This window comes from Rhipicephalus microplus, unplaced genomic scaffold (assembly GCF_043290135.1).
Source record: "Rhipicephalus microplus isolate Deutch F79 unplaced genomic scaffold, USDA_Rmic scaffold_14, whole genome shotgun sequence".
Taxonomy (NCBI): Eukaryota; Metazoa; Arthropoda; class Arachnida; order Ixodida; family Ixodidae; genus Rhipicephalus; species Rhipicephalus microplus.
The window spans coordinates 6,430,473-6,434,770 of record NW_027464587.1 but is presented as its reverse complement, the minus strand read 5'-3'; the positions used below and the strand labels follow the sequence as shown (position 1 = coordinate 6,434,770).

At 50.2% G+C, this 4,298-nt stretch overlaps 1 long non-coding RNA gene across 1 annotated transcript; it reads left to right on the top strand.

The window, feature by feature from the left end:
- The first annotated feature begins 1,944 nt into the window (after positions 1-1,944).
- LOC142784442 (uncharacterized) lies at positions 1,945-3,091 on the top strand. Its single transcript, XR_012888634.1, has 2 exons — positions 1,945-2,149; positions 2,272-3,091. It is a non-coding gene; the product is annotated as an uncharacterized LOC142784442 (long non-coding RNA).
- The last annotated feature ends 1,207 nt before the right edge of the window (positions 3,092-4,298 follow it).

Genomic DNA, 4,298 nt, shown 5'->3' with positions numbered 1-4,298 from the left:
TCAGAACATATCTTCAAAGCTATCAGCCCAAAGAAAAGAAAGTGCCGCACCACCACCGGGTGGGCTCAAAACTCCAACCTTTCGGTTAACAGCCGATCGCGCTAGCCTATTGCGCCACGGAGACAGTCCTGCTCCACTCTCACCACCATCATAACATATCTTCAAAGCTATCAGCCCAAAGAAACAAAATTGCCACACCACCACCCGGTGGGCTCGAACCTCCAACTTTTCGGTTAACAGCCGATCACGCTAGCCAATTGCGCCACGGAGACAGTCCTGCTCCACTCTCACCACCATCAGAACATATCTTCAAAGCTATCAGCCCACAGAAAAAAAAGCGCCGCACAACCACCGGGTGGGCTCGAACCTCCAACGTTTCGGTTAAAAGCCGATCGCGCTAGCCCATTGCGCCACGGACACAGTCCTGATCCACTCTCACCACCATCAGAACATATCTTCAAAGCTATCAGCCCAAAGAAAAAAAAGCGCCGCACCACCACCGGGTGGGCTCGAACCTCCGACCTTTTGGTTAACAGCCGATCGCGCTAGCCAATTGCGCCACAGAGAGACTCCTGCTCCACTCTCACCACCGTCAGAACATATCTTCAAAGCTATCAGCCCAAAGAAAAAAAAGCGCCAGACCACCACCGGGTGGGCTCGAACCTCCAACTTGTCGGTTAACAGCCGATCATGCTAGCCAATTGCGCCACGGAGACAGTCCTGCTTCACTCTCACCACTATCAGAACATATCTTTAAAGCTATCAGCCCACAGAAAAAAAAGCGCCGCACCACCACCGGGTGGGCTCGAACCTCCAACCTTTCGGTTAACAGCCGATCGCGCTAGCCAATTGCGCCACGGAGACAGTCGTGCCCCACTCTCACCACCGTCAGAACATACCTTCAAAGCTATCAGCGCAAAGAAAAAAAGCAACACACCCCTCCCGGGAGAGCTCGAAACTCCAACCTTTCGGTTAACAGCCGATCACGCTAGCCCATTGTGCCACGGAGACAGTCTTGCTCCCCTCTCATCACCATGAGAACATATCTTCAAAGCTATCAGCCCAAAGAAAAAAAAAGCACCGCACCACCACCGGGTGGGCTCGAACCTCCAACCTTTCGGTTAGCAGCCGACCGCGCTAGCCAATTGGGCCACGGAGACAATCGTGCTCCACTCTCACCACCATCAGAACATATTTTTAAAGCTATCAGCGCAAAGAAAAAAGCGCCGCACCACCACCGTGTGGGCTCAAACCTACAACCTTTCGGTTAACAGCCTATCGCGCTAGCCCATTGCGCCATGGAGACAGTCTTGCTCTACTCTCACCACCATCAGAACATATCTTCAAAGCTATCAGCGCAAAGACAAAAAAGCGCCGCACCACCACCGGGTGGGCTCAAACCTCCAAACTTTTGGTTAACAGCCGATCGCGCAAGCCAATTGCGCCACGGAGACAGTCCAGCTCCACTCTCACCACCATCAGAACATATCTTCAAAGCTATCAGCCCAAAGAAAAAAAAGCGCCGCACCACCACCGGGTGGGCTCGAACCTCCAGCCTTTCGGTTAACAGCCGATTGCGCTAGCCAAGTGCGCCCCGGAGACAGTCGTGCTCCACTCTCACAACCATCAGAACATATCTTCAAAGCTATCAGCGCTAAGAAAAAAGCAACACACCACTTCCGGGAGGGCTCGAACCTCCAACTTTTCGGTTAACAGCCGATCGCGCTGGCCAATTGCGCCACGGAGACAATTGTGCTCCACTCTCACAACCATCAGAACATATCTTCAAAGCTATCAGCGCAAAGAAAAAAGCAACACACCCCACTCGGGAGGGCTCGAACCTCCAACCTTTCGGTTAACAGCCGATCTCGCCAGCCAATTGCGCCACAGAGACAGTCCTGCTCTACTCTCACCACCATCAGAACACGGGTGGCGGCGGCGGCGGTGAAAGGACGTTCGCCTAATCAGCTCTTTTTGCTTACCCAGACTACCTGAAAACGGTTGCCGTGGCTACGGAATCACATCTTGACGTCACTGAGCCTGCGGAAGTGTTTACGTGTTTCCGGCGTCGACATCGTACCTGGACACACGGGTGGCGGCGGCGGCGGTGAAAGGACGTTCGCCTAATCAGCTCTTTTTGCTTACCCAGGTTGGTGTCCTGCATTTCGGCGGCCGGTGCTTTAGGGTTCCTGCCTTGTTGGAATCGTTGCGCTGGAGCCATTTATCAAAGCGGCGCTCCTTTACAACGTTCAAATTTCCTCCATTTATTAGACTACCTGAAAACGGTTGCCGTGGCTACGGAATCACATCTTGACGTCACTGAGCCTGCGGAAGTGTTTACGTGTTTCCGGCGTCGACATCGTACCTGGACACACGGGTGGCGGCGGCGGCGGTGAAAGGACGTTCGCCTAATCAGCTCTTTTTGCTTACCCAGGTTGGTGTCCTGCATTTCGGCGGCCGGTGCTTTAGGGTTCCTGCCTTGTTGGAATCGTTGCGCTGGAGCCATTTATCAAAGCGGCGCTCCTTTACAACGTTCAAATTTCCTCCATTTATTAGACTACCTGAAAACGGTTGCCGTGGCTACGGAATCACATCTTGACGTCACTGAGCCTGCGGAAGTGTTTACGTGTTTCCGGCGTCGACATCGTACCTGGACACACGGGTGGCGGCGGCGGCGGTGAAAGGACGTTCGCCTAATCAGCTCTTTTTGCTTACCCAGGTTGGTAAATTCGCTTATTTCTCAATACCGCCTTACCGCTACCGCCGTTGCCACCGTGTTTCAGTGCTTTGCTGAGTTCTCTGTGCATAATGTGCCTTTTTCCTAATTGAATGCTCCCGAATTGAGTGCGAACTGAGTGCTACTGTGAATGCCTGGACAACGTACCATGACAAGCACGTGCCAGTCTTGTGATGAGCCCCTCCCCTGTGATGGGCGTGTCCTGAAGTGCAACGAATGTGAGTCCTCTTACCATGTTGGCAGTTGTTCTGGCTGGTCGGAGACGACATTTAAGACTAAAGGAGAGAGCGGTCGCAGGGCATGGCGATGTGCTGCTTGCCGTTCATCTAAAGCGAAAAGTGGGGAGAAAACTAGCATGGACTCTGAGTTAACCATTTGCCTTGCAGATATAACTAGGAGGCTTGATGCTTTAGCAGGGCTGCCGGCTCAGGTTGGTGAGATTAAGGTCTCAATCCAGCTGTTGTCACAAAAGTACGATGACATCTTGAACTGTCAAGCTAAGCAGGAAAAGGACATTAGTAGCTTAAACAGACGCGTTGGGAAATTAGAGGCGGACTGCACCTCAAGTGATATTCAACAACTGAAAGCTACGGTGAATGATCTCGAGTTTCGTAGTCGGAGACTAAACATAGAAGTTCACGGCATCCGGGTTACGCCAGACGAGAATTTGCTGTGTAAGTTGAATGATGTGGCCAAGATTGCTAACCTGCCAGAGCTGACTGGGAATGACATCGCCGCTATCCACAGACTTCCGGCAAAGCCAAACAAAACACCCGGAATTATAGTTCGATTTGCCCAGCAATCAATTCGTGATAAGTGGCTAGGAAGGCGGAAAGCCCTAAGAGATGCTTCGAATGTTTCGATCACTGAAAACATGACCCAGCAAAACAGAGAGCTGCTGCGCAACGCAAAAGACTGGGCACAGAACAATGGCTATCGTTTTTCATGGCACTGCAACGGCAAGATTCTCGTTAGGAAAAGAGAGGGTGATAGCGCGGTTGTCATTCGTCGTTTGGGTGACCTTGATAAGCTGTGATACTGTTACCCCGCATTGCATTGTTACTTCCTGATATTCTTTTGATACTCGTCTTAACATGTTTCCCTTAACCGCACCTATAGACCTTATTAATCTTAAAAACTTGTATGACACTTGTTGTGAAAAAAGCCTCAGTTGCGTTCATTTCAACCTTAGATCGGGAAGGAATAAACAGGATGAGCTCGAATATTTTTTAGTGAAGCACAAGTAAATTTTGACGTTGTGATGTTTTCGGAAACGTGGTTTGCTTCGGAAGATGATGTATTTACGTTTCCAACTTATAAATCATACTACATGAACCGCACAGGCAAAAGGGGTGGTGGCGTAGCTATGCTAATCTCAAGTAAAATAGACTGTGAATTGATGTCTGAATTCTCCTGCATTTCTCCTCTATATGAAATACTCACTGTTAGATGTGGTACATCAGTGTTTTGTGTATGTTACCGCCCTCCATCAAATAATGTCCGTTTGTTTTTTTCTTTTTTAGACTCACTGTTAGAATTTGTGAGTGAAAAAAAATATGCC